We start from the raw sequence: 22,887 nt of genomic DNA, 5'->3' as shown, positions 1-22,887 counted from the left end.
CTAAAAAATGTTTATGTAGAAAGTAATAAGAAATACCAACATCTTAACTGTTTAAATAGCACCGTACGATCAAAATCTAAATTTGATGAAAGTCAATAGAACAGCTCAATTAAAGAACATACACCGACTTATAACGGAGAGTTCAATCAAAAATGTACATCTCAAGCGTTTAAATAGAACAGTTCTCCGAAAGTACGACATCTTAACGACTTAAATAGAACATATATAAAAAAGCACTACACCTGAACACTCTAAATGGAACAGTTCTGTGAGAGTACTACACCTCAACACTCTAAATGGAATAGTTTTATGAGAGTACTGCACCTCAACAGTCTAAATAGAAGGTTCTATCAAATTACCATCTCTTAACGACTTAAATAGATCTGGCCTACAAAACATTACATCACAACAGTCTAAAGACAACAGTTCTGTAAACGTGATACACCTCATCTGTTTATTTGAAACACAACTAAGAAAGAACTACTCTTAAAAGCTGAAAAAGACGAGTTCTACAAAAATACTACATCTCAAACGGTTAATTAGAAGATTTCTATCGAAGAATTATATCTCAACAGTTTAAATTGAACAGTTCTATTAATATTCTACAGTTCAAAACTTTATCTAGAACGGTTCGAAGGAAGTACAACATCTTAATGGTTCAAATGGAATATTTTTGTGAAAGCACTACACCTCAACAGTCTCAGACGAACAGTTCTATGAAAATATCATATTTAACGGTTTAAATAGAACTGGTCTACGAAAAAAATTACATCTCAACAGTCTAAAATTGAACAGTTCTATAAAAATAATTCACCTAAACGGTTTTACTAAAAAACATCTATTAAGGTACTCATTTGCTTATTTGAAAAACTTCTTTGAAATTACTACACCTAAATAGGTTAAAAAGACTGGTTTTATAAAACTACTACATCAAAAAAGGTTTAAATAGAAAGTTCTAAGTGCAACATCTTAACTGTTTAAAATTCACAGTTCAATCTATAACTTAATTTAAAGAAATTCAATGGAACAGTTCAATGATAGAAAATATAACGACATATAAAAAAGAGTTCTATCAAAAATTTTCATCTCAAGAGTTTAAATGGAACAGTATTTGAGATCCTATGGTTCAAATGTTTACCGAAAACAAATCTGTGAAAGTCCGACAACTCAACGGTTTAAACAGAACATATTTAGGAAAGCACTACTCCTCAACACTCTAAATGGAACAGTTCTATCAAAGTACCTTATCTTAACCGTTTAAATAGAACTGTCCTATCAAGAAATTACATATCAACAGTATCAAGAATACAGTTCTATAAAAGTAAGACACCTAAACTGTTTAAATAGAAAATTTCTATGAAAATACCCCATTTCAGCGAGTTAATTGGAACACTTCTAAGAATGTACTACAACTGAATAGTTTAAAAAGATTAGTTCCCCAAAAGTACTACATCTTAAACGGTTAAATAGAACAGTTCTATGAAGCTTCTAAAGTTCAAAAGTTTATCTAGAACGGTTCTAAGGAAGTACAACATCATAATGGTTTAAATAGATCATTTTTTATCAAAGTACTACACCTCAACAATCTATTAGGCACATTTGTATGAAATTACCATATTTAACGGATTGAAAAGAACAGGTCTATGAAAAAATTACATCTCAACAGTCTAAATACAACAGTTCTATAAAAGTAATACACCTAAACAGTTTAAATATGAAACTTCTGTGAAGATACAAAACCTAACTCATCTGCTGATTTGAAACACTTCTATGAAATTACTACATTTGAATAGTTTAAAAAGAAGAGTTCCACAAAAGTACTACATCTTAAGTCTAAAGAGAACATTCTATAAAACTAATGCACCTAAAATGTTTAAGTACAAAACGTCCATGAAAGTACCACACCTCAGCTGTTTATTTGGAACACTTCTAAGGAAGTACTATATCTTAAACGGTTAAATGGAATAGTTCTATCAAAAAATTACATCTTAGAAGTTTAAGCAGAACAGTTCTATGAAAGTATAAAGTCTTTAACGGTTCAAATACAACTGTTCTATGAAAAACTAAATTTCAAGAAATTGGAATTAAACTTTAAAATATCTTCTTCTCCAGGAGTCATATTTTCATAAGCAGGAGATTTGGCTTCTAGATATTTCCGTTTTCTTCAGTGTTTTTCAACCCGGTAGAGAAAACAAAAATGAAGCTGCAAAATCATTACAAAAATACGCGTTTCAAGACCAATAAAACACACATTCTTATAAAGTACGCTAGGGATAATGGGTAACGCGTTTATTTATAAATTGGATCTAGCTATAGATATAACTGTAAAAGCACTCTTATGCTTAAGTAATCAAGAATCACATAGTTGAAGGCAGTGACCCCAAATTAATACCTCGGCTAACATTAGGAGTAACAACACAATATCTCTTATGAAGAGAGGTGTATGAATATACTATCTCATATGAAGGAACATTTTTCTAACAGTATTGTTTGTAAAGAAAGCAAAATTTATTGAAAGTAACATAAATAAGAATCTTGTGCAACAAAACGAAAAAAAAAAAAAACACGTTATTTTCTTCCCTTCAATTTCCTATATAAACACAATACTAATAACTATTGGTTCTAAATAGCTACATGTTTTGTTGTTTATTCACTTTTAAAGATCCACAAAAATACTAGAAAAAATCATCATATTGATGTTCGGTAAGTATTAAAAACCATAAATATCAACTTGTTTCCTCCTTATTCCTTTGTTTCATTACATATATTTAACCTTAGTAGGCCCACATTGTTATTTTCACACGTTATATACAAAGGGTGGTCAAATTGCGGCTCTTTTACACATAGTGTGTGGCTCGCGGAAATATGTTTGCTGAGCTCCTTTTTCCATCACAATTAATATAAAAGGTAAATAAAAATTTTCAAGATTTATAATTATGTATCGGGTATAAACCAAGAGCTCGCTGGATTAAAACGTAAGTTTAATATTCATCATGGGTAATTATAGTTAAGAATTTAAATCCTAATTCTAATACTATATTAAAGTCAGAAATTAAAGAATTTTTGGATCCGCAAAGATTACAGAGGAATTGTGCTGGAGAATCAGTAATTGTACAAGCCAGTGCTGACAATGTTAGTTTTAGTGGGCGTCATTATGGCGTGTGTGGCTGTGTTGCGGGAAATTAAATTAATAGAGAGTTAATGTGATACTGGGCGCTCTATAGTTTGATTGCGTGGCGCGTATTGGGGCTTGTTGTTTCTTTTCACAGGTAAAATGCAAATTATTTTAAAAAATTCCCTTGTTGAAACTACAGACATAGAAGACAAACCATGACTGGCGATATTTATTCGTTATGTTTCCTCTGATGTAACTGTGAAAGAAGACCTCTTGTTGGTCATTCCTACCCTGTTTAAGACTTCCTTTGGATATGGTCTTAAACTTTTAACCAGCTAGTATTCAGGCTAAGTTCATAGTGTTCACATTTGCCCTATTAAATGCTGAAAACGTTTTAATTTTACTTTCCCTTTTCTTATTTCTATCTTTCGAAGTTCTACTCAAATAAGCGGTCGAGTCTAACAATGCAAAATGCATATTTTTCTCTTTATTTTCATTGATCTTAAGATTTGGGCCAACAGTGTATGTGTACTTTGTGATTCTTGTAACTAATACAAATTAACAGTTTACAAACTACATACATGAATAAATATTTTTACGGCCATATGTTTTTTTTAATATTTATATAAAATGTATGTAACAAAATGCGCATGTAACAATAAAAACGTGTTTGTAATATTTGTTCATGTCTGGTGGCTCTCAAACATCTGAAGTTTATCATATATGGTTCCTACGTTAAGCAAGTTTGGCCCAATCCTGTTATATATTAAAGGGCCACTCAACACACATGACATTTTCAAATGTGGTAGCGCTGTAACTGAACACCCAATTCCAATATTCAGTTCAAACATAATTGGGTATTGAGGCCAGGTACTCTCCCACCCCAATATGATCAAATGATTAATTCTTGTGTTCTACACACGTTAATTATAAAAACTGGAAGATAACACAAACTTACCATAAAGCAATAAAACAGATCAAAATGACTGATACGTCTTTCACCCACCCAGGATATTTTGTAACTGCAGGTGTGAAGAAGAGGGGAACGTAAACTCGAGAACCACTTCAGTTTGATCTTGAGAGGGAACGTCGTATGTAAACGAAATTTACATATCGTATCGATTACGCAAGACCGAAAGAAAATTTCTAATGGAAGACAATAATAATGGAAAAGTGGTACAATTCTGTATGTTCAACGATAATCTAGAGTTAATATTTTACGTGAATAAGCATGATAATTCTTGCATTTATAATGCAGTTTCATAACGAAAATTTTAAAATTCGCCAATTTATATATTTTTACAGTTAACTGGTACCTAAAAAAATAACAACTATTACGTTATTTGAGCTCCTCACTAGTAGGATTATTTCAGTGAACAAAAATCTCACTAATTTTTTAACTTACTATACAGTTCCGTATGATACAATTAGTTAAATCAACTTCGACTCTAGTCTTAAACTGCATAATTAGGAACGGCTAGCATAGATAGCCCTTGTTCAGCTTTGCGAGAAAATCAAAACAAACCATATACTTACAACACCTGTCAGCATTTTTTCTGTATCTTCGAGTGCAGGCGAGGTTCTTCACTGGAGCATACACTGGAAAATATATGAACAAAGCATTAATCTATATTAGCATCTTTACTGTTACCGCTGGAATATAAGGTTTCTCTAGAATAAGTGCAAAAGAAAAAATTCTTGAAACAAATGAAAGTTAAATTACACGTTTCAATTAAAACTTGTTTTGACATACTCAGTCTAATACAGACATAAATCAAAGAGCGTGTAAAATCATTTTGGGAGAAATATGGTAAAAGAACATCATCGTTTGAAGTGATTTTTTAACTCTTTTGTTAACCAAAGAGCTTTATTGCTTCACCAACTTAAACATTTAAAACCCATGCTATATATTTACGTTGCATAAAAAAATTTTTTTTGGTTGCTAAAGTGAAGCCCTACTGAGGAGTTCTAACATTAAAGAAAACATCAGACCTGAAACGTGATATTTGCACACTACTGATGTAAAGTTCGTAAAGAGCTGAGAATAATAATGCATAAATATCTACAAGCAAGTGTGATTTTAAGCATAATTATTAGACTTCACCAGCCTCTCCAACAAAACTTTATACGAGTAAAGAAACATTCGTTTATGGTAAAAATTAAGTTTAAAATGAAAATATCTCATTTCTATAGATATAAATGTGTGTAGAGCTAACCTAGAGAACAAGACTCGTAGGAAAATAGTATTAACAGACTGAACCCACATTTAACAATGTTAACCAAAACGCTTCATCAGCTTACAGCATGGCGTTTGACTCGAAATCTGAGGTATGCGGATTTGTATCCCGGTCGCACCAAACTATCTCGCCCTTTCAGCTGTGTGCGCGTTATAAAATACAGTCAATCCCACTCTTCGTTGGTAAAAGAGTAGCCCAAGAGTTGGCGGTGGGTGGTGATGACTAGCTGCCTTCTCGCTAGTCTTACACAGCTAAATTAGGGATGGTTAGCACAGATAGCCCTTGTGTAGCTTTGCGCTAAATAAAAACACATACAAACTGTGATGACAAATACTTAAGAGAAAAGTGATACTATTTTCGTAATATTCAAAATCTTTTGTATACATCGGCAATAGCAATTATTTTGTAATAAATACTCATGGTGGGTGAAAAATCAAAGTCAAACGAAAATGTTATGGTTGCAATACATTTAAAAGTGAGTTGGGCAATTTTCATTCAAGAGGTTTTGCTGTTAAATTAATATACTTTAATAAACGAAAATAAGATCTAAAAACAAAAACTTTGAATTCACCTGTGACATCATGTTTCTGCTCTCCTTCATTATTTTCACATTTGTATCTTCCAGAATCTTCAAACTGTATTTCTGTTAACACTAATTCGCCATCTTACCCTCGCATTCGCTTCTCACTGCTACTCACTATTTCACAAAGAGGCGTATACCAAGTAATTTTCATTTGAGCACAAAAGTGTGAGAGTATAACCACGTTCAATTTTGTCGATTACTTTATTCCCTGAAACAAGATTGAACTAACGTCAATATGAAAAACTCCGAAAAAAATAGCAATAACCATTCCTTCTTGTCTCCACTGTACATTCTAAGACAGTTTTTTATTCGATTCTAAGTAAAATACCATTGTTACAATGCGCACAAGGTATTGTTGCGTGTGTGACGTCAAGAACTGTTAAAACATTGTTAGGTAAAAAAGACTTACTGACAATAGTGATTATAAATTCAATTATGTTTTTTTTATGGTTAAAAGTAGTAATCAAACATTTCGCAGGGTGCAAGACACGTCACCTGGAAAAAATACAAAGTGGTTGGAGTTCCAACTCAAGTAAATTAGATGTAATAAACAATAAGGAAACTGCCTTAAGATTTCAGACTGAAGCTCAGATGAAAACAAATATAATACTTATTTAGGTTCGCTTTACAATTTCTTTCGACAATACAAATCTTATTAGGTAATGTAGATAGAATATTGTTTATGCAGTACTATTAGTTGACAAAGGTATTGTTGCCTCGATAATACTGGAGCAGCTTGCTTATTTAATTGGTTTAAGAATCACATAAACTTAACATAATGGATGTCTTTACAAAACTAGCTTCTCTGGGCTGTATTCCTCGCAGTGGGCAATTCTTAAATAGCCCACTGTATAACTTTGGACTTAAACTGATAAATCTACATGACAAAATAAAAATATTGGTGTAAAATAGATCAATTACCATAATTTATGAAGTCTCTTAAATACTTATGACGAAAATTTCGAAATCATTTTATAATAATACGTAGTTGTGTTTGTCCGATCATATGTTATTCTCTCGTATGCTAACATCGTATAAGGAACTCATATCTTATGGCAGCGTAATCGTAGTACTAAGAAATAAAGTTGTATAAATTCAAAAGATAAGCTAAAAGGTTTTTTATAATAATTTATTCTTGTTTGTAGGAAGGGTGCTAATTTGCAAAGTTTGAGTAGTTTTTGTTAGTGAGGTGTTCCATGATTATTTCAATTTGATGAACACGTTACATTCGGTTAATAACGAAAATTACTAGAATTAGGTTGGGGGGTGGTTGAAAAAGCCGAAAATACAACCAGTAGTATACGTTTTAACAAGGTTTAGTCTTTTCCCTTTAAAAGAAAAATATAAATAAAGGGCTGCAGAAACCGTATTTTGTGTTAAGATTTAATGATGAAAGGAAGCGGGAAAAACTGATACTCGTGTAGTTATTTGACTCTCTATCTTGTTATAAAAAATATATTGTTTTCTTATATTATATACTAAACCTTTTGTTTTCCACCTGATAGTTTAAATGTATTAATTTAGAGAGCATTGTGGAAGAGAGTAGATATTTGTAGTTAGTTTTTTGAAGAACTTTTAAGAGATATTTGATATTAATCTTACACACTTTGTAGGAAATCGAATAAATTGCAAAGGAATAACTAGATTCAGAGAGATTGGTAAATAAATGTAAGATGGTTAAAGTTTGAAGTTAAATTTTTAAAGTTCAAATTTTACTTATCCTTCAAATTAAGTTCAGTTCATGCATCGGAATTTTAAGTTTTCGTGTACTGGTAGATCGTAAAACAGGCTTTTATTCTTTAATTAATAACGGGTGTACATCAAAGACTAGTTCTTGTCACTACTAATTAAGTTCTATATACTTATAGATAATCTTCATTTACTATGAAGACAAACTGGTTAAAAACAACTTATACTTGAATTTTAGGCTTAATAACAACAGTTTTGACAATAAGTCTTCTGTTCGTTATTTATTTTCTACTTTAGTAGAAAAGTAGTACTTCTACTTTTACTGAATCTGGTAATAAAGATGTACAATTTTTATATATAGTTTCTACGTTTGAAGGCTAGAGGATATCACAGTTAAAGGCAACATATAAAGAGAAGTGAAGACGGTGAGAAATGGAAACAGGATTACAGGAGGAGTTTAAGCTTTTATATACAAGTGATACCTATGTTAACAATGATATTAAGAAGCTAGTAAGAGTACCAATAGAGTAAAAGTGGTGAATTTAGTTGTAATTAGCCCATGCTGTTGTGCAACAAATTTCAGCCTTTATCTTCCAGAGAAGAACTACTGGAGTGAAGAAAACCCCAGAGAAGGACGTGGGATGATAAGATTATTTTTGTAAATGATTCTTTGATAAGACGTGTGGATAGACTAATCTGTAGGGCAGATAGGAAGAAAAGAATCAGATTATCCTACCAAAAAACACAGTTGAGGATAATAATAACAGAATAGGAGGAATAATAAGGGAACTAGAAGAGATGTAGTTTTTGTGGTGCATGTATTTGCTGATGATGTTGGGAAAGGTGGTTAGGATGAGCTTATCACACGAGTTAGTTAGATAAATGGATTTAAAGTAAAATTCCAAAACATCATTTTTGGGGGGATTCTGCCAAGAGTTAAGTGTAAGGGTAAAGTTGTTAGTACATCAGTGGGGTTAAATACTGGGATTAGATTAGTATGCAAAAATGAGTAGATTGGTTTGTTTTGTAGAATTAGTTCAATGAAAGAAGGGAGCCCTTTGATTAATTCAGCTGTAAGGGAAGCTATAAACAAGAGGTGAGGGCAAGGATAAGCTTAATGCAAAAAGAATAAGAGTCTGAGAAATGTTTAGCAGAAAAAATAAATTTAGAAGTAGTTATTAGGGTAGGCTTACTTGTTACTGTAGTAATGCTAGAAGTTTGAGATATGGATTTGGTGGCTGGTACACTGGTAGGAATGGATTTTTATGCTGTGGAAATAACTGAAACATCATTAAATATATGTGATTTTAATAACAAAAAAGTTTTGTGTTAGAAGCTATTTAATATGGACAGATTATTAAAGTGGGAAGAGAGGTTTTACATGTGCAACGTGAGCTTTGTCTCATGCAAGTTAAGGATATCAAATACAATGGTAAAGAGATTGAATCCATTTGGGTTTCTATAAATGAATATAAAGGGAAAATGTTCTTATTCAAAATGTGTTACAGACCATTAATTGATACTGATGAAATTAGTGAAAAATTTTACACTGAGATTAAGATTGCAGCTTTTAATGAAATTAAAATTACAGATAATATTAAGTTCGGGTATATATATATATATATATAGTTAGAATGTTGAGATTTGAACTGTTAGGAATTAAGGTTTTTGGAAACTTTTCATGATGGTTTTCTTCACCAATTAGTCAAGGAACTTACCAGTAACATTGCTATTTTGGATTTATTCTTAATTTCAAATCAATAAATGATTAGGAGCATGGAAATTGGGGAATATCTGGGTGCAAATGAACTTTTCTCTCTTAGGTTTAGTATTATTTTGCTGCATATGGAAATAATGAATGATATATTGGTTACAAATTTAAAAAAAGCAAATTTTCAAGGTGTACAACAAGAATTGTCTGCTGTAAATCTGGCAAATGAGTTATTCAGAGATGCGAGTCCTTATGCTCTCTGCTTGTCCAGTGGTAAATTTATGTGCTTGATGTTACACTGCTACAGCCTTGTGCTTTCCATTGAAGTGTCCTTCATATTTTGTTTTATTAGCCCTTATTATGGTTCTCACTCAGAAAAAAGTTCCTGATGGTGCTTTCAAAAAAGTCAGTGGTTAGGACTGTAATCAGACGTTTGTTACAATAAATAATAAAAATGCCTACACGACTAGAAAAAGAAATGTTGGGTTGTTTATATGTAGACTATGGTGGTCGAAATTCCACTATTTATGACATAAAGCAACATGAAAAAAAAAATGTTTGGCTTTTATGCTAAGAGTGAATCAAACAAAGGCACAGATCTGCACATGGCACTGTATCAAGCAAAACTGTTGGATCATTTTAAGGTGTTGTATGAATGGATTTGAGGCCTGCACTGAACATGTTCCCATTTTCGTCCAATGATAATTTTACAGCTAAAGTTTGCCACGAAGCATTAAACTTGAGTCAAGAATGTTCATATTCACAATGTTGGAAGCAAATATTTAAGATTACACATGGTATGAATATGTAAACAGCTCACAGTGAGAAACTTTCTGCCAATTATAAAGTAGGAAAGACTTATGTTACAGACCCTACTAAGTAAATCGCTGATGAAAAGCTCAGTCCAAAACAAATATACAATACAAATGAGACATGTTTATTGGAAGTGCCAAGGATAGGCTTACACTCCTTATTTATTTAAGTGTAGCTGGCATACATAAGTGCATTTTTCTTGTGAAAAGGAAGAGGGCAAAACCTAGCACTATTAAAAGCATAAAAGTTCTTCCTGTGATCATCAAGTGTAACAGACAGACTAGGATCACTGAAGAAAAACCTTAGAAAGGTTTAAACAAAATACTTTACCAGAGGCTTGTGTCCATCATCATAAGATGGAACCACCAGCTAATTGTCCCTGTCTTGGTTACAATGATTAGTACATCTTACCTGTTGAGCTGATGGATGTAGTTAATATTTTGCTCAAATACTTCCATCCAAACTGTGCTTTAACCCATGAATCAGGGAGTCATCAAATATCTAAGATTATAAGTGTAACAAAAATTTGATTTATCATCTGTTAATTGCTATTGAAGTAGTAAAGAAATAGAGGAATGTAAAAAAAAGTAGTTTACTCTTAAAGATGTGCTGTGGCATCTGTCTGATGTATGGAGCAAAATAATAAATATTGAAAAATTGTATTAAACAAACTTTGTCCATCAGTGATATCTAAAGGAGAAAATGACTGAATTGAAAAGTATGAGGGTTTCCACAGCATCCAATAGCGAGCAGTGATAACAGAACTCTTGAACAATAAAAACTGAATAGGTAACCTATCTTATCTTTCATCAGTGACTGCAGTTCATATTCCAACAAAGATGTAATTCTTCAGATGTCACCTACAATGTTGTAGTTTGGAAGCAGAAAGAAATAATTTGTGTGTATGTATTATAGTATATTTAGGTTTAATTTTATATTTTACTTGTATACACTATCCAAATTACTTCTTTATTCCAATATCAGGAAACTACAATATCCAAGTCAATCCAAATTTTAGTGTTAATATTGTACTTTCCATTGCAGCAAACTTTCAGATTGTGGGATATTTAGTAGTGATATTTGCCATATGATGATATTTCAATGAGTCAAAGCAGGAGTTATATCTATTAATAATTTGAAGGTTTATCAGTGCTGTTTTAAGTGAAGGAAAGACTAAATATGTCTACATATTACACATGACAAGTGCATGAATAAAATCACAATGTCTTTTAAAATATCATACTTTTACAAAATGTGAAAAGCCTGACAACTGACTCTTTTCATAGGTGTAAAAAGGAATACTGCTACCAGCTACAACACACAACTTATGTCAAAGTAAATAGAAGTTATTTAAGTATTTCACTGATTTCATTAAGTTTTTTAACAATTAGTTGTAGAAAGTAGATGAAAATGTTTGTAAGTTGGTTATTTTGGGAAAATAATGGCTGGTTAAAACTGGTATTTATTGTTAATGATAATATTTCATCGTGCTTTATTTCAAAAACCAGATGCAATGCAAGATTGTTTTTTTTTGTGTATATCTTCTGCACATAAATGTTTTGGAACACAACACTAGTATCTCTGATTCACTTGATACAAAAAGAAAATTATCAGAATTTCTAATATCACATAGAATTTAAAAACCAGTGTTATAACTTTCTAAGTTCACTGTTATGTAAATGAGTCAAGTCCTTTAAATGTAAGTAATTATTCATTCAGCTAATACCACATATAATGATCTCTGATAGTTGTGTTTGATTTGAAATTTCTGAAATAAAGTACTAATAATTTGTCATCAAGTATGTATATATTTTAAAAAACATATCACTAAGGTGAGAAGACACTGGCTGTTGATAGCAGATAGATATGAATTTAACACGTTTTTGAATGTTATCACGAAATGAAAAAGTACTTTCATACTAATGATATGGATTTTAAATAAAGGAAACCTTCATCTGTAACACAGTGGTATGTCTGTGGACTCACATTGCTAGAAACCGGCTTACGATACCAGTGATGGACACAGCACAGATAGCCCATTGTGTAGCTTGATGCAAAATTGAAAACTACTACTTCATGATAATTAATAATAAAATGAATAGTAATGGATTTTATACAACCAGACTGTGCATGAACTACAAAAAGTATACATCTACTATTGTATGAGAAGTCAAAGACTCACAGTAATTAAATTTTCCATCTTACTTTTTCCCATCTGGATCATATCTGTACACTAGGACCATACATTCTACCCAACCTCAACAAGAAAAAAAATAATCATGTGATGTTATCATGGGCACTTTGTGTCATTTATTACACAGTCTACAGTACAGGACTAGTAAAACCAAAATCTAGTGTGTCATGGGAAAACGTACGAAGAGGAATGCATGTTAGAAACCTCAATGTCCTCATGGAGTTTGGTGAAAAAATACAAGATAATTTATACATTAACAATCAAAGTAGGCCCATTACAACAATGAACTGGTATTCTTATCTGCTTAGTATAAAATGGGCAGTTGGTTAAGGACTACAGAATATGGTAAAACAATATGGTGATTTCACAGAACCAAGACAGCGAGCCACTACCACCACAGTTTATGATTCAGTGTATATTTTTTGTAAGAAGGTACGAAAGTGTGAGAAGAAGAAAAGAATAAAAGTTTAATAAAATAGACTGTAAATTGCAAGACAAAACTATATTCACCAAGTTGAACACAGACCATGTTCAAGGAGAAGGATGTTATCACAGATCCTGTTATAAATCTTACTCTACCATGTATTTTCTATGTAACAAGGAACTGAAGCACAACAGGAATATAGAACTGTTGAAGCCCTGACATTTTAAAACTTTTGACTTCATAGCTAATAAGTATAACGATAACTTGGATCAAGGAAAGAAAAGTAGTTGGAATGAAAGACTCTTCAAAATGAATTTGAAACACAATCCAATTAGAGAATTTAACGGTAGTTTCAAGTTTATGAAAGAACAAGGGGGGATAATGTTTATGTGCTTCTAGGAAATCTGATCAGGGATGGTGTAGTACTTGAGAATACTGATCTGAAAGGAAAATATAATCTTATAAATTAAGGTCTTTTGTGTTACTGGCTATGAAGAAACTGCTATATTTTTACAAAAAATAACAATTTTTCATTTCAGCACTATAGGTTATTATAATTTAGAATATAATTATAACCTTTTTGGAAGTATAACATATTTATTATATCATTACACTGCTGGATGTCTTAAGATACTGATCAACCAGAAAACCAAGATCCTTAAAGTGGGAGAAAAGGATATTGATATAGAAATGTTGAATTATTTCATTACTCAAGTCATGGGTTAGGCTTAATATTTAGTATTCTGTTGTATCTTAAGCCCTTTACTGTAAAAAGGGCATTGAATAGTGAAGAATGGCTCAAAGGAACACAAATACAGTGATACTGAAGATGTAAGGGTTTAATATATCTGAAGCCATTTTTTCTTCCAAAAAAGAAGTGTAAGAATAGGTGTTATTGAGATGTTTAAGATTGTCAAGTGAAATGATATTGTAGATGCATCATTTTTTCTGTTAAGTAACAGTGAAACTAGTAGAAGTGGAAGAGAAAATACTTTCTTTTGCAGGATAGGGGTCATCTTCAACTCAGTATTTCAGTTTATACAGGGTGGTTGTCCTTTGGTATGTGTTGGTTTGATATGTTGTGGTTGCAGTTTATCGAGTTTAAAAAGATACTTTAAATGAGTTACTTTACACATCTTGACAATTATTTTATAGTTTTCAGTTGCATATGTTTAACAAAGACAGTTAGCATTACTTGAATTATAATACTGAGTTTTTATAAGCAGATGGTCTTACACAGTTTTTACATGTGGATAGTCTTCCTAGACATACCTTGTGTGTTTTGTAAAGGCTGATAATACTTGACAAGGTTGATGTTACTGTACTACTGTATGGTTGAATAGAAATTTCATCATATGGTTATAGTTTTCATTTGTATAAAACTACCTTTATTATGAGTGATTTATGAAGGTGGGTGGTGTTTCTAATGGTGAGATAGTATGATTTCATAATACAGTTATCAACTTTTATCAACTTATGTTTATAGCTTTTTGATTCTACATTGAATTTGAATTACATACGTTTCTATGATTCAAGGGGCTAGATTGAGTTACTATTACATTTAATGTGCTGATTATAGTTTTTGTTTCTCTATCTAATTTATATGATATACTTTCTAGAATTTTTGAAATTTTATAAAGAAAACACTCAAGTAATTCATTTCTATAATTAATATATTTTATACCTATTTAACCTGATAGGGATTCTTGCATAATTCTCCAAATAATGTACAAATATTTTCATGTTTAGCATTATAAATTGATTTGTTATGCTAAAATTTACAGGATATATGAAAATAACTGATAAACCTTTGCTATTGTAAAAAATTATATTCTTACCATGTTTTGATATTATCATTTTGGAAGTGAAATAAACTATTAGATACAGATGTTCTCTTCACTTCTAGTTCATGTCATTAATAGTTAATGTAAAGTATGAAAAGGTGTATACACAACATAACATCAGCAAAGATATGGACACTTAAACCTAATTGCATGTGTGGGCTGACTTGCCACAGTTCAGGTACGTTAACCTTTCACTAAGAGGAGAGGAGGCTCATAGAATTCAAATTTTAAAACATGAGAAAAGAAAACTTTATGAAAACAAAAGTAAAATAAGTTAGTTATAATACATAGTATAAGTCTCTATGATTATACATTCATTACTAGCACATAAACCTTATACATATATTTATATTGTATTTAATATTGAAAATAAGTTGTTCAAACTACATAAAAATATAGATTTTACATACATTATGAAATAGTAGATTTAATGTTTCCCATACTTTCCTTTATCTAGAGATCATCAGATCTCTGATATCTCTGTATATCACTGATTTTAAAAATCAGTAAAAATCATTTACTAGTTCCTTCACTTTAACTAGTGATTCAAAAAAATGAAATTGATATAAACAATAGTTGACAGAACAAGTACATTTAGTTCTGGCATGGCCAGGTGGGTTAATGCATTCGACTCGTAATTTAAGGGTAGCGGGTTCGAATCCTGGTCACACCTTTCAGCCATGGGAGCATTATAATGTGACCATCAATCCCACTATTCGTTGGTAAAAGAGTAGCCCCAGAGTTTGTGGTGGGTGGTGATGACTAGCTGCTTTCTCTCTAGTCTTACACTGCTAAATTAGGGACAGCTAGCAGAGATGGCACTCCAGTAGCTTTGTGCCAAATTCAAAAAAACAAACAAACAAAACAAGTGCATTTCATCTTGTGTACAATGTTGTATACTTTCAATTGGATTAGACTCTGAAAAATGATTATTCACATTTCTAAGTGCAAGGTTATTTACTGTATTATTTAGGGAGACCCATAGAATTACAACTCTAAAATCATGGCTTTGATTACCCTTGCTGGACACAGCAGATAGCCTGATATGGCTTTGTTTTTATTTACTGTATTATTTAGGGAGACCCATAGAATTACAACTCTAAAATCATGGCTTTGATTACCCTTGCTGGACACAGCTGATAGCCTGATATGGCTTTGCTATAAGAAACACACACTCAAATGTGATTCAACAAATAGGCATGATATAATAAAGTTACAGTTTTGATATGTTTACTTTTATGTAAGCAGTTACAGTCCACATTGTTACTTGAATACTTCTATTTATTGTTACTTTCATTGTTTGCTGTGCAACTTAACACAGCAAGTGTCATTAATTTATAGTTATCTAAGGTATTTTGCATTGTTAGATTACTGTATGCATTTAGGACTAACCAAACTCTTATAAGCTGGCCAAGTCTTATGAGATATTATAAGGATTATGGTTGAAAATATTCTTAAAAGCAACAGTTATCCAATTAATCAAACAATCACTTACTTTTATTGTTTCCATTAAATCAATTTTTTCTTTAGTTTTACTAAGAAATTTGGCTAATTTTGTTTATTGGCTCATATATCAAAAAAAAATCTTATTTGCTAAATTTCTTTGTTATTCACAAGATGAACCATGTGTAAATGATAATACTAAATCTTACTGGTTATAGCTAAATGCTTTTATTAGTTTTTCCAGCTCTGTCAACAATACCATAATTAAATTTTGTTTCTGGTGCAGTACACTTAATTAATAATAACTCATTAATGTTTGTATATTAACAGCATAACTTTAGTATCCTATCCATATAAGAATGAAAAAACAGCACTTTTTTTAGGTTTTTTGTGTGATACTTTTTCATGCTGTGTCATGTTAATAACGTTTTTAATAAATGGTACTTTTCATATTAACTTTGACTCATGACATTCAAGAAATGTAAAGATATTTTTAATATGCAAATTTGATAGAATTGGCAGCTTTGTGGTATTTAACAAAACAGATAAATCCTCTTTAATATGCTGCCATGTAAATAATGTGTCATCAATATATCTTAACCAAACTTCAGTATTTTATCAAATATCTCTAATGCTTCAGTTTCTAAATAAATTTAATAATAATGAAGACAAAGAAGGTTCCACAGCTAAACATTTTTTCTGCTTATAAAATATTCATTGGAAAAAAAATTCTTTGAAACATACTAATAGAACTTCAATAATACCAATGTAAAAGTAAATTCTTAATTTCTTTCAGTTTCTTCTTGAAATATAAAATGGCTGTTTTATCAGGCACTTTAATGAACATTGAAATATCAAAAGCCACTAAAATATCTTTGTGGTTTAATGTTTAATTCTCCCAACAAATTCATGACTGTGTATTAATTTTTATCCATTAGAAATGAATTTTAGACATTATACATTGAACACTCAATACTTGACAAGTATAATATTTTTAAATATCATAAAGAAATATAAGCAAACCATAGTCTGGTGAAATACTTGCGCAGAGTTAAATTTTGCTTTTCACGAGGTGTTAAACTTGTACAATTTTTACCTTTTTCTTTAACCATTGCATGCAGTTTATTTATAGGATTAATGTCAAGATCAAACATAAATAAAATTAACACTGATTTCAAAACACAGCTCTCTCCAAAGCAGCTGAAAGACATCAAATGCTAATACTGGTGACAATACAAAATACCTTTTTTCTAAGGACAATACACCTAATGCTTTTGTTAACATAATTAATATTCACTTATTTGTACATTTTTTTCAAACTAGGAATGTAAATATATATGCGATGTTTTGATTGAATGATTGTCAGGAGAATGTAAAACAACTGAGCTTTATTTCAATATTCATGTCATTTTGAGATAAAATCTTGATATAAGGAAACTAACACATTATTCTACATATATATTTTTATCAATTTGGCAGCATGTTATAGCAATTTGGGTTTTGAACTACATATTACCAAAAGTTTACTTTTTCCTTTTGGAAAAGGAAAAAATTAATTTTGTAAGTTTGAGTATAATATGAACAACTGAGCCTAACATTATTACTTGTTTTTGTGAAGAAATTAAAAGAAAAATTAAGATATATATATATGAAAGGTAAGGTTATCCATTATTAAAATTCTGTTGCACTTATAAATGTTTAAGGTAGCACTTTTAGTTCTATATATCTAGGATGATATGTTTCACAAGACAACTAAAACTTGATCAGCTGAGATTGGTGGTTTTTGTACCTGATGAATGAACGTAAAGCTAGAAAGGGATAAAGTAATTCATACAAATTTAGTGACATAATAATACTGTGGCCAGTGGAACCTTGAGCCATTACTGATCTGAAAATCACCAAACTCTTGTCAAAGCAGCTTACAACATTCATAAATTTAGCATCACAAAACTTCATCTTCACAATTTTAGCCCATATCAACCCACAACTACATGCATCATACAGTATTCACAGAAGTATCACATGTCAAATTCCTTCATACAATACCCCTGATAATGTTCCACCACTGCATTATATTGTCATTAACAGTTTTGATTAATACAACCATGTGACAATTCAATTGACTGTTTCTCATCATGTGTTGAGTATTCATATAATTACTGTAAGCACAGGTCCTTTATAGACCTAGAATTTGCTTAAGTTCCTCATTCCAGCATTACTATTTAAAGTTGCACACATTTCTAGATTCACAAATTTACACAAAAATCAAAGGTAACAAGAAGATAGTGTTTAGCTGTGCATTTTCTTATATCATGAGAATATACTGTGTTTATTAATCAACATAAATTATAAGATGCTACTTACCTGTCCACTATTTTATATAATTACAAAATTACATTAAGCTTTCTGTCAAGACACATTAGCTGTCCATTATCGTATACTACTTTACATGCCTGTTTTTGGCACAGTGTTCTATTTATAATCATATAACATTTCACATGCTGGTAGAATTTAGTTTGGTTTGAATTTCGTGCAAAGCTACTTCAGGGATATGTGCACTAGCTATCCCTAATTTTGCAGTGTAAGACTAGAGAGAAGGCAGCTAGTCATCACCATCCACTGCCAACTCTTGGGCTACTCTTTTACCAACAAATAGTAGGATTGACCATCACATTATAATGCCCCCACAGCTAAAAGGGCAAGCATGTTTAGTAGGGAGGGGATTTGAACCTGCAACCCTCAGTTTATGGGTTGAGTGCCTTAACCACCTAGCCATGCCAGGCCATGTTGATAGAAAGTGTGAAGATTGACAAAACATTATATTTTTATTATTTAAAAGAAACAAAATGTATAAAACCAGTTCCAATGATATTTTAATTCTAACCACTGTACTTGGAATTGTAAAAGATAAGTTACACTCCTAATATAATACTTTTTAGAAAATCTAAATTAAAATTAATATGCATTTTTGGTCACCTGTGTAAAATTTTTCCCGATCTTTCTCGATTTGTCAGATCATCCTTCACTTCGTTTTTCTCTTTCTAATCACTGAACCAATGTTTTTTATCAGCTGTTTCCCTTCTTAATACTTTTCAATTGGTAATATTTACTTTTCAAGATCAACAAGTCTCAAAAGACTACATCAAACAACTATAAAAAATATAAATATAAAAGTGTTAACTTTGTCACAACGAGTAAAGTGAGCCTACAGTATTACTTTCATCGTACTTGAGCCTAAAGTGAAGACGTTATGTAGGATTGCAATTTACAAAGCCTAAACCAAAGTGCATAGTTTTCCAAAAATAAAATTAGAAATTTTAAAACTAAATTTGTTTTCAATTCAGCTTCTTCACTGCTACACGCACAATTCTTTAAAATATTTACATAAAACAAACCTTTTTTAACCAACACAGTAAACGCATTTGTTTTCAGTTTCGCTGTGATGATATTTAATTTTACTATTTTTAAAATTTCAGTATATCAACGAACAATATCAGTTAGAATAATAAACCAATTAAATGGAAAATGAAATTGTAATATATAAAAATAGTCTAATAGCCTAAAGAGAAAAGGCTTCATCCAAAAACACCCACCCAGTCTCCAGCGAGCTTTAAACCGTTATTAGAATAGTTTGTAGTCGAAATTAAAAATAGAACATATAGCACGTGACTGGAACAAATCTCGTGATGAAGTTTACCCAAAACGAGATAACTAAATTAACGTACAAAAACAAAAATATATTATTTAATTTATGTTTTTTATTGGTGTGAATAAAATATTTTAATAGCAGAAACAAAGGATCTTTTAACACTAATTTATTATTTTTATTTAAATTGATAAAGGGATGTTTCCACTATAAGTCAAACTAAAATCGTCCTATATTTTATTACCATTATTTTTTCTCTCTTTCAAAACCAACCATACATTTTGTGAAGCCACCTAATCTTCGATTAATGAAAAAAACTTCGATTTAAAAACTCGTCTCGAAAATGATAACTATTACAATTAAAGTTATAACTGTGTAATCATTAGTCTGCACTTTCTATAAGTGCATCATGAGATGTAAAATGACAAGAACCCTTAAAAAAAATAACAGTATCGTTTAATTTATATTATGCTATAGAATTAATAGATTCTTTTTTCACAGAGACGTCTGAAAGTTCCTGTAAAAGTGGTGTCTTTCATCACACTCATTGCATCTGATTGTTTGTTTAATAAATATTTTTCTGTGTTGTAAAAAACTGGATTCAGTCTCTTTCATTCTTAACAATTTATTCAAGTCCAAAGAATATGTATAATATCCAGCTGCACTACTGAACCTGTTTAATTACTCTCAAGTGAAAATAATGTACCTCAGATTACTGAAAATACTACAGAGTACGTTACTAGCAGAAAAGTTTAGTGCCAAATGCATGTAATTTGTTTGCGTAGGGTTATGTATATTTGTTCTGACAAATGCTCTTTATTCTATTAAGTTTAAGGTTTTGTATTTAAGAATAATATATGTTAGACTTGTGACCAGAATGAAGAGATAGTCACTAGGGGTAAATAACTGTTTGAGAAAGTTGTGGGGCTTCAGAAAGTATTTTCATAAAAATTAAACTTTTGTTAGTTATTAATGTTCTATGACTTCTATCATAGTGTGGCTATAGACTGAGAAGAAAAACTTTTAACAACTGGTATACTCATAACCCTGATCACGTTACTTCCATAAAGATCAACTTAAGTGCACAAGATACGTGGTATATTGAGAGTCATCTCATAGAACTATGATCTAATGAGCTTGAGACAGAGCTTCCATACATTTGCTAATCAGCGTATAGTATTGAAGAAAACTGTTAGGACAAGAGAATATTTTATCGTTCTTTCAATTTTATGGGTCGAAATTTTCCATGGCATGTGTGTAGTTTTGATTATATATTGTTGGTTAAGAAAACAACAAACGTCGTTTCGTCCTAATTATGTCTTATCTCTTGTTGTGGGTCAAACCTACAGTATCATGTGCGTCCTATCACTGAAAACAAATTCTACAAAGGTAGACTGTGAAATTTTCCATTCTGAGGTGAGGCGAAACCTCGAGGTTATTACTACCAATGATGCTTTGAATGGAATGACCAACAATGACGTTGATAATATATGCAAAAGAATAGAATTATGATTTCGTTTATAAAATGTCCTGTTTCCACACTCTGGAGTATATTCTTCTTCACATAACTATCTAGAACCTTTAGTAAAAATGTTGTCCTACATAAATGTGTCACTAGTGTTTCCAAATTTAGCTTATCCTTCTTTGTTAGTAACTAACAGTATCTATTCTCAAATTTATTTTAAGGCTACATACACAACTGTGAATAAGGTTTATCATTAATTTAATTACTTTGGTGTTAAACATTACATCAGAGACAAAGATTAGGGTTCGAAAATGTCAATATATACTGTCTATCTGTACTTTTGTCGACAATGACTAAAGACTTATGCCTGCAGAATTATTTTATTCCTACCGATGTGAAAGTATCACAGCCAACACTTTGAACACGTTAAAAGCACAGCTACTTGAAACTATTGCAGCTCAACAGTTTAAATAGAACAGTTCTATGAAAGTACTAATTGTCTTCATGTCGAACTTTGATTTGTTTTAAGTAATTCAACAGAATGAACGAAATTTTCAAGCTAAAACTATAAAACCATTTACTAGCTGAGACTTACGTTAACAAACAATGTAGGAGTAGAAAATATTTTATTATTCAGCCTATAAAACTAATTCTTAACTTTGATAATTACGAATCTTATACAAAGAAAATTTTACGTAACATATTATTTTAATTCTTCATTGAGGAGTAATTTAGAGGAAGGAAAAATTGAAAGTCGTGTTTTTAGAAGATATTGACTCTGGTTGCAGGTAAAGACTTTTGTAGTTTTTAAAATATAGTTATAGTTTCAAACATTAGTAAACATTAAAACATTCATGACTTCAGTGGAGTTGTGAGAGTTGATGTGAATTAGAAGCTCGGTAACACCATCGTACTCAAGTCACAAGTGATAACAATACTTTTAATTCACTTCCTTTTCTCCTTGATTTATTTATTAAAGCTCTAAAGTATCTGTTTGGTTCATCGGACACCACATGTCGATTTCTCATGCTGCATCGGATAATAACACCCTACATATACACGTCTTTATGTGCACGATATAGGTAAAGTTATTTCTAATTAAGTGTGTGGGGATGTTTCTTCTTGTCGTAAAGCCACATCGGGTTATCTTCTGAGTTCACCGAGGGGATTCGATCTCCTAATTGCAGCATTGTAAATCCGAAAATTTATCGCTGTTCCAGCGGGGAACTTCTAATTTAGTTGGTGCAGGAAATTATTTATAACGTAGTTTTGCCATTAATAAGATTTAATACACTTTTTTGAAATATTCATAAGAGACAGTTAAAATATTTACCACTCCACGTCTGCAGTGTATGACGTCCAATGTACGAGTGATTGTTTGAAAACTACATTTGAAATATAAAAGCTTAAGTGAATCCGTCATAAATTAGTTGAAATATCGTTGGTAAACAAGTATTATAAAAAACACCAACATATTCGTTTACAAAGGGTCCTTATGAATAAGGTGTGAAATGAATGAAAGGGAATGCTGTGACCAGAGTTTTGTTTATATTGAGCAATGCAAGGTTTATTTTTGTGCTCGTTTATACAGGTATTCATTTTTCTCCCTGTTTCTCTCATGTGGCTTTTTCTACTACACTGATATTTGTATTAATAAACAACATTACTAACAAAGTTGTTCTGACGGACTCTAGTGATGTAGAAAAGGCCTCGTCGTTATTCA

General features: G+C 31.0%; 2 long non-coding RNA genes across 2 annotated transcripts; one reads left to right on the top strand and one right to left on the bottom strand.

The window, feature by feature from the left end:
- Positions 1-1,590: 1,590 nt before the first annotated feature.
- On the bottom strand, positions 1,591-19,672 carry LOC143225989 (uncharacterized). The gene is made up of 3 exons (XR_013014245.1): positions 19,030-19,672; positions 5,924-6,143; positions 1,591-2,203 (listed from the first exon to the last, which is right to left on the bottom strand). It is a non-coding gene; the product is annotated as an uncharacterized LOC143225989 (long non-coding RNA).
- Positions 6,940-14,652, top strand: LOC143225994 (uncharacterized). Its single transcript, XR_013014246.1, has 2 exons — positions 6,940-7,049; positions 7,986-14,652. It is a non-coding gene; the product is annotated as an uncharacterized LOC143225994 (long non-coding RNA).
- Positions 19,673-22,887: the final 3,215 nt, after the last annotated feature.

This window comes from Tachypleus tridentatus, chromosome 1, assembly GCF_004210375.1.
Source record: "Tachypleus tridentatus isolate NWPU-2018 chromosome 1, ASM421037v1, whole genome shotgun sequence".
Classification (NCBI taxonomy): domain Eukaryota; kingdom Metazoa; phylum Arthropoda; class Merostomata; order Xiphosura; family Limulidae; genus Tachypleus; species Tachypleus tridentatus.
Note: the sequence above shows the minus strand (reverse complement) of the source record. Positions and strands in the feature narration are given on the sequence as shown.